Raw genomic sequence first — 18339 nt, forward strand, 5'->3', positions numbered from 1 at the left:
AAGGTCTATTAGTGTTTTTCTTGTAAATCATTAAGACAGTTTCAAACCATAGTGGAGTTTCATGCCCTACATGTCTGTGATCTTTATTAATTGACCATTTGTTTTTCCCCTTCATTTGTTCTTAAGCAGTTACTAGTGCCTGGGGAATGTTATATATATATATATATATATATATATATATATATATATATAACAATATAGAAGAGTTTGGGGGTATTGGAAATGCCTCTGTTATGATGTTAAATAAAAGAAACAACACAAAATAGTTCTTACAGTATGATCACAACTATATTTAAAACAAAGAAGCTTAGGGATGCCAGGTGGCTCAGTTGGTTAGGTGTCCAACTCTTTTTTTTTTTTTTTTTTTTAAATTTTTTTTTTTAACGTTTATTTATTTTTGAGACAGGGAGAGACAGAGCATGAACGGGGGAGGGTCAGAGAGAGAGGGAGACACAGAATCTGAAACAGGCTCCAGGCTCTGAGCTGTCAGCACAGAGCCCGACGCAGGGCTCGAACTCACAGAGTGCGAGATCGTGACCTGAGCCGAAGTCGGCCGCTTAACCGACTGAGCCACCCAGGCGCCCCTAGGTGTCCAACTCTTGATCTTAGCTCAGGTCATGGTCTCACAGTTCGTGGGTTTGAACTCCGCATTGGGCTCTGTGCTGATGGGGAGAAGTCTGCTTTGGATTCTGTCTTTCCTTTCTCTTCCTTTCCCACTTGTGCTCTCTCTCTCTCTCTCTCTCTCTCTCTCAAAATAGATAAGTAAACTTTAGAAAAAACAAAAACAGGGGTGCCTGGATAGCTCAGTCAGTTTGGTGTCCAACTTCACCTTAGGTCATGATCTCATGGTCCGTGGGTTTGAGCCCCACACTGGGCTCTGTGCTGACAGCTCAGAGCCTGGAGCCTGCTTCAGATTCTGTGTCTCCATCTGTCTCCACCCCTCCCCTGCTCATGCTCTGTCTCTATCTCTCAAGAATAACTAAACATTAAAGAAAAATTTTAGAAAAACAAAAACAACAAAGTAGCTTAGAATTGTGGCTAGGGGTGGGACACTAAATGTTAATTGTGGTTGTGTATGGTAGATAGAATTTTGAGTGATTTTTTTTCTTTCTGCTTTTTACAATATGCATTAATTTTATAACAAGGAAAACCAAATTAACTTTATTTCCTAAATTGTTTATTGGCTGAGAGAATGGGCTCTGGAATAAGACTCCCTGGATTCCCTTGAGGGCTTTATGTTAAGTGAAATAAGTCAGACAGAGAATGGACAAATACTGTATGATCTCACCGACATGTGGAATCTAAAAAAAGCCTAACTCATAGAGACAGAATAGAATGCTGATTTCTAGTGGCTCTGATGTGGAGGAAATGGGAACATGTTGGTCAAAGAGTACAAATTTCTAGTTATAAGATGAACAAGTTGTGGGATCTAATATTCATCATGGTGACTACAGTTAACAGAACAGTACTGTGTTATATCCTGGAGAGTTGCTAGGAAACTGATGCAGCCACTCTGGAGAACTGTGTGGAGGTTCCTCAAAAAACTAAAAATAGAACTACCTTATGACTCAGCAATTGCACTGCTAGGTATTTACCCAAAGGATACAAAAATACAGATTCAAACGGGTACATGCACATGTTTATAACAGCATTATCAAAATAGCTGAATTATGGAAAGAGCCCAAATGTCCATCACTTAATGAATGGATTAAAAATGTGATATATATTAATGTTAACATTAATTATTAATAATATTAATAAAATTAATATGCACATATATGCATGTAATGGAATATTAGTTATCAGAAAGAATGAAATCTTGCCATTTGCAATGATGTGGATGGAGCTAGAATGCATCATGCTAAGTGAAGTCAGTCAGAGAGAGAGACAAATACCCTATGTTTTCACTCATATGTACAGTTTGGGAAACAAAACAGATGAACATATGGGAAAGAGGAAAAAAGAGAGGGAAACAAACCATAAGAGACTCTATGGTAGAGAACAAACAAAATTGATGGAGGGAGGTGGGTGGGGGATAGGCTGGGTGGGTGATGAGTATGGAGAGGAGGGCACTTGTGTTGGGCACTGGGTGTTATGTGTAGGTGATATGGGTCATTAGGTTCTGTTCCTGACACCAATATTACACTATATCTTGACTGGCTGGAATTTGAATAAAAATTTGGAAGTAAAAAAATTTGTTGAGAGTAAATCTTAAATGTTCTCACCACACACAAAAAATTGTAATTATGTGAGGTGATGGATATGTTAGCTAACTTTATTGTGCTAATCATTTCTCAATATATATATATTGAGAATATATATGTGTGTATCATATATATATGTATATATGACACATAATATACATGTATCAGATCATCACATTGTATGCGTTAAACTTATACAATGTTATGTGTCAGTTATATCTCAATAAAGCTGAAAAAATAAAATAAGAAATGGGGATAAACATCCATTTCCTAGATGTCAGAGAAGCAAATTTTAATTCCATAAAATATTAAAATAAAAAAATTCCCTAGGCTCCAATTCTGGGTATGCTTTTCACTACTGACAACCTTGGATAACTTGCTTAACTCCTCTGTGCCTTGACTGATTTCCTCATCTATAAAATAGGAATAATAATTATACTTAACTCATAAGAATTGTAAGAATTAAGTTATACAATACCTATAAACTGTTTAGGAAAATGACATATAATCACAATGCACTGTGAAGAAGAAGAAGAAGGAGAAGGAGGAGGAGGAGGAGGAAGGGGGAAAGAGGAGGAGGAGGAAAAGGAGAAGAAAAGGAAGAGAAGAAGAAGAAGAAGAAGAAGAAAAAGAAGCAGCGGAGAGGGAGGAGGGGGAGGGGGAGAAAATGATGATGATGGTTTGTGTTAACGATGTGTGGCTACTCTGGGTTTGAATCCTGATGTTCCCACTTATTAGCTACTGAAGTATGAGAATGTTTCTTACATTCTAGATCTAAGCCTCAGCTTCCTCATCTGTAAATGGGAATAACAACACAGGTAATAGTATCACATAAGATTGTTATGGGTATTAAAAAGAAAACCACAGGCCCAAAACGGAGTCACTTTTGCCAGGCCAAGTCAGCAAAGTTAATCCCTAATTTAATTGCAGTTTCAACCTCCCCCAGAAACGTGGTCTCAACTGGTCAGTTGGGAATTTTCTTTCTTTTTTTAAAGTTTGTTTGTTCCTTCGTTTGTTGGTTTATTTATTTATTTAGAGCAGGGGAGGGGCAGAGAGAGAAGGTGAGAGAGAATATCAGGCAGGATCAACACTATCAGCACAGAGCCTGGCTCATCACAACCTGTGAGATCATGACCTGAGCTGAAAACAAGAGTCAGACTGAGTGACTGAGGCATCCAGGCACCCCAGGAGTTTTTCGATCAGCACCAGTGAGGTGACCTGTCATATGGACCCTCTCCATCCCCCACCCCTTTCTGCAAAAGAAGACAAGGCATTCAGCATTATAAGACCCTTCCGGAAGGTGCCCTTGCCTGGAAAATCCTTTCTTTTCTTTTGCTACTAGCTCATTGCACCATCCCCTTCCTATACAAACCTTCCATTTTGTACAACTCTTCTTCCCTCTTCTTCCTAGATGGGATGTTGTCGGATTATGACTCACTTAATTAGCCAATTAGATCTTCAAGTTTACTCCATCGAAATTTTTTAAAAAGTTTATTTTATGTGTGTGAGAGAGAGCAAGGGAGGAGCAGAGAGAGAGGGAGAAAGAATCCCAAGCAGACTCCACACTGCCAGCACAGAGCCTGAGATGGGGCTCAATCCCATGAATCATGAGATCACGGTCTGAGCCAAAATCAAGACTGGGTTGCCCAAGCAACTGAGCCACCCAGGTGTCCCTGAATTTTGTTTTTAACATGGGGAATAACGGGGCGCCTGGGTGGCTCAGTCAGTTAAGTGTCAACTTCAGCTCAGGTCATGATCTCGTGGTTTGTGAGTTCCAGCCCCATGTCAGGCTCTGTGCTGACAGCTCGGAGCCTGGAGCCTGCTTCGGGTTCTGTGTCTCCTCTCTCTGCCTCTCCCCCACTTGTGCTCTGTCTCTCTCTGTCGATCAAAAACAAATAAATGTAAAAAAGAAATTAACATGGGAAATAAATAAGATTACCCATGTATTGTTCTTGGCTCACAGCTCAATATTTTTAAAAAAATTTTAGGGGCACCTGGGTGGCTCAGTCGGTTAAGCAGCCGACTTCGGCTCAGGTCACGATCTCGCGGTCCATGGGTTCGAGCCCCGCGTCGGGCTCTGTGCTGACAGCTCAGAGCCTGGAGCCTGTTTCCGATTCTGTGTCTCCCTCTCTCTGATCCTCCCCTGTTCATGCTCTGTCTCTCCCTGTCTCAAAAATAAAAAATAAAATGTTAAAAAAAAAAATTAAAAAAAAATTTAAGTTTATTAATTTATTTTGAGAGAGACAGATACAGTGCGAGTGTGTGTGTGGGGGGGGGGGTGGGTAGAGAGAGAGGGAGACAGAGAATCTCAAGCAGGCTCCACGCTGCCAGTGCAGACCCTGAGCAGGGCTCAAACCCACAAAACCATGAGATCATGACCTGAGCCAAAACCAAGAGTTGGATGCTTAACCGACTGAGCCACCCAGGCACCCCTACAGTAAGCTCAATATTAATTTAAAAAATGTAAACAAATTGGAATAACCTCACAGGTTATTGTGAAGATAAAGTGAGGGCATGTTGAAAACTACTCTCTGAGGCACCAGTTATGTCAACTTATCTCCACTAGATGGCAGTAGACACCGCAATATAGCTTAGCTCAACTACCGCCCTAAGGGAGACCGAATCCAGGACAGTTTTCATGAAATTACTTACCAGGCCTCATCTTGTGTGATTATACTGGGATGTAGCGAGTGCATATAGTATTTGAAATGAGTGAACTACCTGCTTGGGCTTAGGAATCGTTTTGTTTGATGTAGATTGTGGGGAAAAAAAGGTTATTTTTACCCCTACAGAGAGCCTGTTTTAGTTCCACATTCATCTCCCTCAGTCTCCATTTTTCACCTCTGGACATTCCCACATGCACCTATGCTCTGGCTTACCCCCCTTGTTCCTCCAGGTGTGGTCCATGAACCAGCAGCATCCGTTTCAACTGCATTTGTAGAAGTGCAGAACCCTGGGCCTCAACTCACCCCAGATTTACTGAAGAAGCAAACTGAACTCTTGGATTTTTCTAAACAAGTCATGCTGGCCATTGTATATGCTGGTCTTCCCAAATCAGAAACACCTCCTTCCCCATCTGCTGGGCAAACTGGCCTCTTATTTATTCTTTTTACTTAACCCATTAGTGAGGGAACCACAAGGACAGTAAACCCAGTTCAAAGGAGGATAGAATATACAGTCTCTGGGAAAAAAGAACTTTGTAATAAGACTGCAAAATCAGATGCAATACTGCTTTCTATTGTCAGAGCAATAAAACAATAACCTTTGGAGTCACCTTTTCTACTTGACAAAAGCATTTGCCACTTATCTGCCATGAGTTAGTATCTAACTTTACAGACTCTAGGCCCTGTCAACAGTAAGTAACAAGCCAAATAAGATGACAGCCCATAGAGCCAGATGATCCCCATGCAGGGTTTCTTAGACAATACTCTAGTATGACATTGAAAAGGCACACAGTAATATTTTGCCTTATTTTCAAGTTTTTAATAATTTTTCTTAAAAGTTTAAACTTGATGACAGAGGTAATAAGGTATATACATGTTGGGTTGCCCAACTTAATATAGTAGAATATGTTCATTTCAGAGGATGAAGTGAATATCTACATCACAGAGCTGAATGGAAAGGAAAACAAGATAGGCTTGTTTTGCAGTGTGTATATATATATATATATATATATATATATATATACACATATTATATACAATAATAGATTATCAATTATATTAATTAATAAATTATATATTAATAATTATATTATATTTATTATTAGTATATAACATTAATACACTATAATAATATATTATTATATACATTATATAATATATATATAATATAGGATATTATTCAGTCATCTAAAAGAATGAAATCTTGGGGGGTCTGGGTGGCTCAGTCAGGTAAGAGTCTGACGTCAGTTTGGGTCATGATCTCACGGCTTGTGAGTTCAAGCCCTGCATCAGGCTCTGTGCTGACAGCTCAGAGCCTGAAGCCTGCTTTGGATTCTGTGCCTCCCTCTCTCTCTGCCCCTCCCCTGCTTGTGCCCTCTCTCTCTCTCTCTCTCTCTCTCAAAATAAATTTTTATTTAAAAAAATTTAAAAGAAAAGAATGAAATCTTGCCATTTGCAACAATGTGGATGGAGCTACAGTGTGTTATGCTAAGTGAAATAAGTCACAGAGAAAGACAAATACCATATGATTTCATATGTGGAATTAAGGAAACAAAACAGATGAACATTTGGGAAGGAAAAAAAAAAGAGAGGGAAGCAAACCATAAGACTCTTGATGATAGAGAACAAACTGAGGGTTGATGGAGGGAGGTGGGTGAGGGATGGTTTACATGGGTGATGGGTATTAAGGAGGGTACTTATTATGATGAGCACTGGGTGTTGTATGTTAAGTGATCAATCACTAAATTCTACTTTTTTTTTTATTCTACTCCTGAAGCCAATATTACACTGTATCTTAACTAACTAGAATTTAAATAAAAAATTGGAAGAAAAAAAAAAGAATTAGGCTTGTCTTTTAAAAAATCTCTTCCTGTGGTGCCTAGGTAGCTCAGTTGATTGGGCATCTGACTTCAGCTCAGGTCATGATCTGAAAACTTGAGAGTTTGAGGCCAGCATCAGGCTCTGTGCTGACAGCTCAGAGCCTGGAACCTGCTTGCAATTCTGTGTCTCCCTCTCTCTCTGCCCTTCCCCTGCTTGTGCTCTGTCTCTCCCTCTCTCAAAAAAAATAAATAAATAATAAATAATAAATAATAAATAAAAGAACTCTTCCTGACCTTTCTTGAGTCCCACTACATTAACCATAAAATGGACATAACATCTATTTCATACAGCACTTGATCTCAAATATTATAGTCTTGGAATCCCAGATCAAATTTTAATGCTCTCTTTTTAAAAATATGTATTTATTTTTGAGAGAGAGAGAGATAGAGAGAGTGCAGGGGAGGGTCAGAGAGAGAGGGAGACAAAATCCCAAGCAGGCTCCACACTGTTAGCACAGAGCCTGACTTGGGGCTCAGTCTCCTGAATTGTGAGATCATGACCTGAGCTGAAATCAAATCAGGTGTTCAACTGACTGAGCTACCCAGGTGCCCCCCAAATATTAATACTCTTAAAAATGTGAATATCTCAAAGAGTGTTTTTGTTATGTCTATAAATATTTAATCATATTAGAATTTAAAATGGAGATGGGAATGCAAGCTGGTGCAGCCACTCTGGAAAACAGTATGGAGGTTCCTCAAAAAACTAAAAATAGAACTACCCTACTACCCAGCAATTGCACTATTAGGTATTTATCCACAGGATACAGGTGTGCCGTTTCGAAGGGACATATGCACCCCCATGTTTATAGCAGCCCTATCAACAATAGCCAAAGTATAGAAAGAGCCCAAATGTCTATTGATGGATGAATGGATAAAGAAAATGTGGTGTGTATATATATATATATATACACACACACAATGGAGAGTATTACTCGGCAATCAAAAAGAATGAAATCTTGCCATTTGCAACTACGTGAATGGAACTGGAGGGTATTATGCTAAATGAAATTAGTCAGAGTAAGGCAAAAATCATATGACTTCACTCATATGAGGACTTTAAGAGACAAAACAGGTGAACATAAGGGAAGGGAAACAAAAATAATATAAAAACAGGGAGGGGGACAAAACAGAAGAGACTCATAAATATGGAGAACACACTGAGGGTTATTGGAGGGGTTGTGGGAGGGGGGATGGGCTAAATGGGTAAGGGGCACTAAGGAATCTACTCCTGAAATCATTGTTGCAGTATATGCTAAGTAATTTGGATGTAAATTTAAAAAAACTTTAAAATAAAATTTAAAAAATAAACAAAGATTTGCAAGGAAAAAAAAATAAAGTGCTCAGAAAAAGAATTTAAAATGGAGAAATTTAGAAAATATTCTTATTTAAATAATAATAAATTCACTATTTGTCAACATTTATAACAATTTTTATGAAAAGAAACTATGTTTTCAAAATTCCACAGAGATTTGGCTTTGATTCAGAGGACCCAGTTAAAGTTTCCACAGTGCCTTTGGTGCTTTAGTAATTGTCTTTATATTTTTTAAAGTTTTTATTTTCATTTTTTTTAAGTTTATTTATTTATTTTGAGAAAGAGAGAGAGACAGTACAAGTGGGGGAGGGACAGGGACAGGGAGGGAGAGAGAGAGAACCCCAAGCAGGCTCCACACTGTCAGCGCAGAGCCCATGCATGACTCGAACCCACAAACCCAGAGATCATGACCTGAGGCAAAATCAAGAGTCAGCTGCTTAACTGACTGAGCCACCCACGTTCCCCAAAACCTTTTATTTTTAAGTAATCTTTATACTCAATGTGGGGCTTGAACTCACAACCTTGAGATCAAGAGTCGCATGCTCTACCAACAGAGCCAGCCAGGCACCCCTCTCTAATTTCCATTTAGGTGAGATTTGATAACATGCTGGTCCAAGATCAGCCTATGAGTGACAATGTATATTTTTGGTATTTATATGGTTTGATTTACTATACTGATTACATTTTTATAAAACATTCTCTGACCCATAGGTCTTGTGTAATCATTGATTGTGACCATTATTTGAACAGTTTGTAGTTGTTTTTTTAATTGGGCCTTTTATTATAGTAACAGTACTAGATATTAGAATTAATCCCTGCTTCTTGAGGGCAGGGATTCTCCACTCCCCAAAGGGCAGGGATTTTTAGTATGCTTTGTTCACTGCTAAATCTGGTTCCTGGGACAGTGCATATATAGCATTTTGTAAATATTTGTGGAATTGATGAATAAAATGACATTTCTAGAATCATATATATCCTTCTGGATAGTATGGTTTCATTCAAAAATAATTATCTTTAAAAAATAGGTGTGCCTGAGTGGCTCAGTTGGTTAAGCATTTGACTCTTGATTTCAGCTCAGGTCGTGATCTCAAGGTTGTGAGATGGGGCTTGGTGCTGGGCATGGAGCCTGCTTGAGATTCTCTCTTGTTCTCTCTCTCTCTCTCCCTCTGCCCTTCCCCCGCATGTGGGTGCATGCATGCACTCTCTCTCTCTCATAAATAAAATTCTAAAAAAATTTAAAAACAATTTTTTTAATGTTTATTTTTGAGAGAGAGAGAGACAGAGTGTGAGCAGGGGAGGAGCAGAGAGAGAGGGAGACACAGACTTCAAAGCAGGCTCCAGGCTCTGAGGTGTCAGCACAGAGCCCAATGTGGGGCTCAAACCCACAAACCGTGAGATAATGACCTGAGCTGAAGTCGGATGCTTAACTGACTGAACTACCCAGGTGCCCTGAAAAAAAAATTTTTTTTTCTGTTAACTTCCAAATTGTGAGCCTGGAGGTTACTCACCTATGTTTCAGAGGGCCCTAAAACTTTTTTTGTGGTAAGAGTCATAAATACCTGAGAATTCTTCCCAAATTAGTATAATTTAAATTTATTGATTACTTAAGATTCTGAGAATCATATGTAATCAGCTAGCAAAAACGTTTTCAGTAAATTGTCAGTTTTGACCACTATTTCTGTTTTCTAGTTTTGAGATCTGGTTTCTTTCCTTTAACTCAGCGTAATGCCCTTGAGATCCACCCAAGTTGTGTTGCAGGAATCAACTGTTGATTCACTTTTACTGTTGAGTAATACTCTATGGTATGAATGTACCACAGTTTAACTGTTTGCTTGATGAAAGATATTTAGGTTGTTTCCAGTTTTTGACTATTACAAATAAAGCTGCTATGAACATTTGTGTTCAGTTTTTTGCATAACATAAGCTTTCATTTCTGTGACAGAAATGCGCAAAGGTACAATTGTTGGGTCATATGGTAATTAGCATGCTTAGTTTTTTAAGAAACTACCTAACTGTATTCCCAGAATAGTTGTACCATTCGACATTCCCACCAACAATGAATGATCCAGTTTCTCCACAACCTTGACAGCATTTGATGTTACTAATATTTTTTATTTTAGTCATCATGACTAAAATGATATCTCATTGTGATTTGCATTTCCCTAATGGTAAATGATGTTGAATGTCTTTTCATGCATTAATTTGCCATCTATCTATCCTCTCTAATGTAACGTCTGCTCATAAATTTGTCTATTTTCTAATCAAATTGTTTTTTTTTTTTTTTTTACTCTGGAGTTTTGAGATCTCTTTATTTATTCTAGATACAAGTCTTTTGTTGGGTATATGGTTTGCAAATATTTTCTCCCAGTCTATATTTGTCTTTTCATCCTCATTATAAGGAGTTTTACAGAGCAAACATTTTTAATCTTGAGGAGGACCAATTTACCAATTTTTCTTTTTATAAATCATGCTCTTAGTGTCAGGTCTAAGAACACTTTGCCTAGGTCCTAAAGATTTTCTCCTGTTTTTCTCAAAAGTTTTTTAAGGGGAGCCTGGGTGGTTCGGTTGGTTAAGTGTCCAACTTCAGCTCAGATCATGATCTCATGGTGTGTGATATCGAGCCCTGCATTGGGCTCTCTGCTGTCAGTGCAGAACTGGTTCCAGATCTTCTTACCACCTCCCACCCCTCGGCCCCTTCCTAACTCACATGTGCTCTCTCTCCCTCTCTCTCTCTCTCTTTTTTTTTTAAGATTTGTCTTTCTTTTGAGTTTTTAAAAAAAATTATGCATTTTGAGAAGACTGAGTAGGGGAGGGTCAGAGAGAGAAGGAGAGAGAGAGAGAGAGAGAATCCCAAGCAAGCTCCACACTGTCAGTGCAGAGCCTGACATGGGGCTTGAATTCATGAACTAGATCATCATGACTTGAGCTGAAATCAAGAGTCATTGAACACTTAACTGACTGAGCCACCTAGGTGCCCCAAGATTCTTTTCTTTTTTGAAGAATAATTGGCATACAATATTGTATTAGTTTCAGGTGTACAACATACTGATTTGATATTTATATACATTTAAAAATGGTCACCACAATAAGACTTGTTACCATCTGTCATCATACAAAGTTGTTATATTATTGACTAAATTCCCTATTCTGTATATTACATCCCTGTGTCTTATTTATTTTATAACTGGAAGATCGAACCTCTTATTTATATATATTTTACCCTTCTCCCCACACCCCTCCCCTCTGGCAACCATCAGTTTGTTCTCTGTATTTATGAGTCTGTTTCTGTTTTATTTGTTTTGTTTTTTAGATTCCACATATTAGTGAAATCACACATATTTGTTTTTCTCTGTCTAGCTTCATTTAGCATAATACCTTCTAGGTCCACCCATGTTGTTGAAAATGGCAAGATTTCATTCTTTTTATAACTGAGTCATATTCTGTTGTGTATATAACTATATACATACACATTACATCTTCTTTATCCATTCATCTACCTATGGACATTTAGGTGGCTTACAAACTTTGGCTATTATAAATAATGCTGATATGAATATAGGGGTGCATATGTCTTTTGAGTTAGTGTTTTTTTTTTTCTTTAAATAAATACCTAGAAGTGGAATTGCTGGATCATATGGTAGTTCTTTTCTTTCTTTCTTTTTTTTTTTTTTTTTGAGAGAGCATGAGCAGGGGAGAAGGGCAAAGGGAGAGAGAGAATCTTAAGCAGGTTCCGCACTTAGCATGGAGCCTGATGCAGGGCTTGATCCCACAAGCCTGGGATCCTGACCTGATCTGAAATCAAGATTTGGACGTTCAACCAACTGAGCCACCTACGTTCCCTGGTAGTTCTATTTTAGGGGGAATCTCCACACTGCTTTCCACAGAAGGTGAACCAATTCACATCCCAGCAACAAAGCACAAGAGTTCTCTTTTTTCCCCATTTTTGCCAACACTTGTTATTTCTTGCCTTTTTGATAATAGCCATTCTGATTACTGTGAGATGATAGCTCATTGTGGTTTTGATTTGCATTTCCCTGATTACTAGTGATGTTGAACATCTTTTTATGTGCCTGTTGGCCACTTATATGTCTTCTTTGGAAAAATGTGTATTCAGGTCCTCTGCTAATTTTTAAATCAGACTGTTTTTTTTTTTATATTGAGTTGTATGAATTTTTTATATTGTGGATTTTAAACCTTTATTGGGTATATCATTTATGGATATCTTCTTCCATTTAGTAAGTTACTTTTTCATTTTATTGATGGTTTCCTTTGCTGTGCAAAAGCTTTTTAGTTTTATATAGTCCAATTTGCTTATTTTTGCTTTCATTGTCCTAACCTAAGGTGTCAGATTCAAAAAAATATTGCTAAGACTGATGTAATGTTTTCTTCCATAAGCTTTATGATTGCAGGTCTTACATTTAAGTCTTTACTCCATTTTGAGTTTATGTAAGAAAGGAGTCCAGTTTTGTTCTTTTGCATGTTGCTGTCCAGTTTCCCCAACACCATTTATTGAAGAGACTGGTTTTTTTTTTCCATTGTATATTTTTGCCTCCTTTATTGTAGATTAATTGACCATGTGAGTGTGAGTTTATATCTGGGCTCTCTGTTCTGATCTATTGATCTGTTTGTTTTTGTACCAGTACCATACTGTTTTGATTACTAACGCTTTGTATTATATTTTGAAATTTGGGATTATGATACTCCCAGCTTTATTCTTTCTCAAGATTGCTTTGGCTTTGCAGGCTTTTGTGGTTCCATATAAATTTTAGGATTACTCGCCCTAGTTCTGTCAAAAATGTCACTACTATTTTGATAGGGATTTCATTAAATATGTACATTGCCTTGGGTGGTATGGACATTTTAACAATATGAACTTCCAACCAATGAATACGGAATATCTTTCCATTTCTTTGTGACAGCTTCAATTTCTTTCATCAATGCTTTATAGTTTTCAGAGTACAGGTCTTTTACCTCCTTGGTTAAATTTATTCTGATGTGTTTAATGCTTTTTACAGTCTTTTTGATGTTATTCAAAATCTTAGAGTTTCACATTTTACATCTAAATCCATATTTTACTGGAACACAGCCATGCTCTTTCTTTGAATTATGGTCTATGTCTGCTTTTGCACTATGATGGCATTGCTGACTAGTTGTGACAGACTGTATGATGCACAAAGTCTAAAGTGTTTACTCTCTGGCCCTTTACAAAAAAATGTTAACTTTTATTCCTGGCTGATAAATGCTGAGACAACTATATGAAAACCATCATGGTATAAAATATTTTTAAGGTATAATATCAACTGTTTGGAACAAGATAACAGGAAGCAGCAGCCCACCCACATAAATGTATAACAAATCTATCTTGAGGGGTACATGGCTTTCTTTTTGAAGCTGAAATTCCAACTAACAACTCTACACATTGTTCCTGAGTCTGCTCAGATTTCAGTTTGTATTCCTGAAGCATCAGAGACAAAGATGTTTATAATCAAGTGTTTGTTATTTGGTAACAAATCTAATAAAGTGGAGAAAATTGTGTGTGTGTGTGTGTGTGTGTGTGTGTATGTGTGTGTATAATATACATAACATATACACTCCTTGATGAAAGTCTTTGGCAAAACAACCCATCTTCATTTTAGGGACTTTATTCAGAGAGCTTAAATTATGTGACTCAGAAATGTATTAACAACTCATTCCAAATTTACCCTCTTGAGTCAGAACTCAGCCATGCATGGTGCCAGATAAAGTTTAAAACTGCAAATTGTCTTCTCATCCCAGGACTTGTTTGCTAAATCAAGCAGTGGGGTATGTGACTATGCCAGTCATTAGATTATTGTATGTCAGCTCTAAAACCACCCTTCCAGGCTCTGGGGTGCTAGAATTCCTTTCTGCTTTGCCAGCTAGCTTCCTGAAATTTCCAATATGATCCCTGCCCAACCCCCCCCACCCCACCCCAACGCAACATCCCTCTGTGGGCTGTAGCAGCTGCTTCTAGTCTCTGGCCTCATCACAGGTCTCAGACCCACCAGCACTAGCCACACAACATCCCTGCTCAGAGGTCTGGGTCTCAGCTTTCCAGGGCCTCTCCTCCAAATTTCAATATAATTTCGAACTCTTCTCTCTTTTCCCGCAGACTTAGGGGTAATACATTGTGAAGTTACCATCTCTGAGTGTTACCTCACTATTCCCTTGCTGCTTTTTTGTTTTCCAATAGTGGTCTGGTCAATCCCTTATGTTAAATTCTTTCTGGGAGAATTCCTAGTGAGGCTCGTTTTTTCTAGACTGGACCCTGACTGATACATGGAATATTTCACAGGATCAACATTTGACACACAGGCATATGAGTCAGAAAAGAAATGGATCTGCAAGGGGCGCCTGGGTGGCTCAGTTGGTTAAGTGTCAGACTTTGGCTCAGGTCATGATCTCGCAGTTTGTGGGTGCGAGCCCTGCATCCAGCTCTGTGCTGACAGCTCAGAGCCTGGGGCCTGCTTCAGATTCTGTGTCTCCCTCTATCTCTGCCCCTCCCCTGCTCATGCTCTGTCTCAAAAATAAATAAAAAATTTTAAAAAATTAAAAAAAGAAAAAGAAATGGATCTGCCAATTTACTAATTCGTTGTGTCTCTTCGGCAAAATTATTTCTCTTCTTTACACTTCTCATTAAGATTTGCTGAATAGTTACCAAAATTTCTGTTCAGAATTAGTAAATGTCTCAAATGGTGCTTATCTAGGGAGAAAAAAAATCAGTAAATCAATACTACTCTCCAATACTATGTTGAGCTTTTGTTGGAGGACATTCAAAATAACCTTTTGTTAAATTTCTTAAAGTTAAATTTTTTAATACAAAATGCACATGCATATAATTTGAATATAAATAAAAATAAATAAACACTCATTAAATATATTTTATCACATACATGTACTGGTTTCCTGGTGCTGCCATAACAAAGCACCACAGACTGAGTGGCTTAAATAATAGAAATGTGTTTTCTCAGTTTGGGAAGCTGGAGGCCCAAGGCCAAGATGTTGGCAGGTTCGGTTTCTTCTAAGGCCCTCTCCTTGGACTGCAGATGGCCATCTTCTGGTTCCTCACCAGGTTATCCCTACATTTTGTTTGGGTCCTAATGTCATCTTCTTATAAGGACACCAGTCATGTCGGATTAAGGTCCATCCGAACAAACCTCTCTCGGGTTCGAATTCTTGTTTCCTGGATCCTACGTCTTCCTTTTTGGTTTACTTCCTTGTTGTGATGTCAGTTTCACATTTCAAGGATTCACCTATTCAGCAAACATTTACTGAGCTTGTGTCAGGCACAGTGCTCGGTACTAGGGATATGGAAGTAAGAGAAATAGATAATGTTACTGCCTACTGGCTGTAAGGGCTCTGTGACGACACGATGACCAATGTGACCTGAAAAAAGAGCAGACACCCAATTGCCTAGGAACAGAACAGCTGCCCTTTTACAAATGTCATCATGGAGAAAATAGAAAGGGACTAAAATTTATTGAGTTCTACCATGTCTCAACACATTTATGTACATTACCTCATTTAATACTCAAGATTCTATTATTACAGTACCCATTTTACGAGGGGAAGGCAAAAGTGGAAGCTCTGAGGTTCAGAGCTAGTTCAGTAACTTATAGAGCCAAGTATTCAACTACAAAACTCTTTATAGCCATGCTATGTGATGCTGCAAAAAATGAATGCATACAAAACCAGGAATTAAGGTTTAACTCCTTCTTAACCAAAATAGCCATTTTGCTTATGCATGTTAGTGATTTATTTTATTCTGACCATCATTTTAGGTAAGGTCCTGACTCCCTAGGAATCCCTCATTTATTTGTTCAATATTTGTCAACCTGCTAATATATGTGAGGTATTCTTCTAGGTTCTGGAGATGAATCAGTAAGCCAAAAAAGAATCACTCCCCATTTGGAGCTTACACAAGTGGCTGGTGTCACAAAGTTTAAAAAAAAGATAAATCCTATGAGAGAGGGGAAAAAAGCAGGGTAAGGAGAACCGGAAGAGGGGAGTACTAATTTTTTATTTATGGTCAGGGAAGTCATTTCTGATATGGGGTCATTTGAGCAGAGACAAAAGGAATGGAAGGAGGAAGCTGTGTAGATATCTATGCAGAGGGAAATAGCAAGTGTCAAGGCCCTTGGATGGGAGCAAGCAGGCCAGTGTGGCTGGGGAAGAGTGAGTCAGGGAAGAGCAGTAAGAGACCAGCAGAGGTCTTAGAGGCCATAGTAAGGACTTTGGATTTTACTCCTAGCAAGGTGGGGACATTGGAGAGTTTTGACATGAATCTTAAAAGGAATTTTGGAAGTCTCATTAGGCCATCAACTGCCCATATCTGGCTTCCTTTTTATAGCAAAACTCACAGCTGTTATCTTTTGTTTTAAATAAATGTCATCACTTTATTTTTGAGAGAGAGAGGGAGGGAGCACGCATGAGGGGCAGAAAGAGAGGGAGAGAGAGGGAGGGAGAGAGAATCTCAAGCAGCCTCTGCATGGTCATCACAGAGCCCGATGTGGGGCTTGAACTCACCAACCATGAGATCATGACTTAAGCCAAAATCAAGAGTGGGGCGCTTAACAGACTGAGCCACCCAGACTCCCCCAAAGTCACAAATGTTATCTAAACCCTCTGTCTCCACTTTCTTTTTTTTTTTTTTAATTTTTTTAACATTTATTCATTTTTGAGAGGGAGAGACAGAGTGTGAGCGGGGGAGGGGCAGAGAGAGAGGGAGACACAGAATCTGAAGCAGGCTCCAGGCTCTGAGCTGTCAGCACAGAGCCTGATGCAGGGCTTGAACTCACGGACTGCGAGATCATGACCTGAGCTGAAGTCCGACGCTAAACCAACTAAGCCACCCAGGCGCCCCTTCTGTCTCCACTTTCTCACCTCATTCCTTTCAATCCTTGCCATTTGGGCCCTGGACCCCATCACGTCTCTAAACCAGTCCCTTTTAAGGTCATCCGTGACTACATCTTGCCAAAGCCCATCTTCATGCTCAGTCTGCCGTATTCTCAGCCTCACAGGAGCAACTGACATGGTTGCAGCACTTCCCCTGGGTTCAGTAACCCCAGACTCTAGACTGGTTTTCTTCCTCCTTCACAGGTTTCTTCTCCACATGTGTCAAATCTCTGCATCTAGGAGTGCACCAGGGCTCTGATCTGGATCTCTGCAGAGAGACGGTTTTCAATACCTTTCATATCCCGATGTTTCCTTCATTTGTATTTCCAGCTCTAAATTTGTAATTCCAATTGCCTTGTTACACATGTCCACTTGGAGGTCTGATAGGCGTTGTCTCCAAATGTTCTTCATCACAGAAATGGCACCATCACCCATTCAGCTGTTCAGAACAAAAGCTTAGGGAGCATCCTTGGTTATTCTCTTCACCCCACCTGGTCCCACTTCCAAAATAAATCCTGAATCTGACTTCTCACCAGTGCACTGCTACACATGAGTTTAAGCCACCATCATCTCTGGTTGATGATGCCTCGATTGCTGCAAAAGCCACCTAATTTGTCTTCCTGCCTCCACTCTTACCCATCTCCTGTCCATTCTTCAGCCAATCTATTAAAACATAAGTCAGATCAGGGGCATTCCCAAGTTCAAAATCTTCCACTAGCTTCCCACTGCAACCAGAAAAAGTCCAAATTCCTTATCATAGCCTACACCACCACACCTGACCTTGGCCTTGGGTTCCATCTCCCTCGCTCTGCCCCCTCTTTCACCAGCATCTCCAGCTGAAACACTGAGCTGGCTCCTGCCTCTGGATCTCTGCACTGGCTTTTCCTGGATCCTGGATTACTTGTTCCCACCGTCTTCACCATGATTCCTTCTCCTCCTTCGACTTTCAGCTCAAATGCCACCTCTGAAAGGCCTTTCCTGATCTCTCCGTGGAAAGTCTTCACCTTCTCCCACCACTCTCTAGCACTTAATTGGAGAAATTATTGCATGGATTCGCTAGGGAGTTTCCCGTGTCACCCCACGCCCAACACCTACACCAGAAAACCTCCTGAGAGCGGGTTCTTTGTTTAGTTTAGCGCCCAAACACTGTCTTGGACAGAGTAGATGCTGAAGATACAGGGGTTGGCCGACAGAGCTCCCAGGGTTGTTCCCCGGGGGGCTCTTACAAGGTTCTGGCTTGCTGCAGGGAGAGATCTCGCTCACTCCCTTAGCTCATCCCGATCCTCGGCGGGACGCGGAAGTGGGGGGCCAGCAACCGCTCCTCCTCCAGCCCCTCCCCCTCTCGTGCCTCCTGTCCCCCTTGCCCC

General features: G+C 39.5%; 1 long non-coding RNA gene across 3 annotated transcripts; it reads right to left on the reverse strand.

Annotated features, from left to right (window-relative positions):
• Positions 1-14934: 14934 nt before the first annotated feature.
• LOC122237739 lies at positions 14935-18318 on the reverse strand. 3 transcript variants are annotated; one of them, XR_006216363.1, is made up of 3 exons: positions 18199-18318; positions 16961-17411; positions 14935-15463 (listed from the first exon to the last, which is right to left on the reverse strand). It is a non-coding gene; the product is annotated as an uncharacterized LOC122237739 (long non-coding RNA). The 3 variants fall into 3 exon arrangements; XR_006216364.1 differs by having other exon boundaries at positions 18068-18318; XR_006216362.1 differs by lacking the exon at positions 18199-18318 and having other exon boundaries at positions 16961-18037.
• Positions 18319-18339: the final 21 nt, after the last annotated feature.

Source organism: Panthera tigris, chromosome B1, assembly GCF_018350195.1.
Source record: "Panthera tigris isolate Pti1 chromosome B1, P.tigris_Pti1_mat1.1, whole genome shotgun sequence".
In the NCBI taxonomy this organism is placed as follows: domain Eukaryota; kingdom Metazoa; phylum Chordata; class Mammalia; order Carnivora; family Felidae; genus Panthera; species Panthera tigris.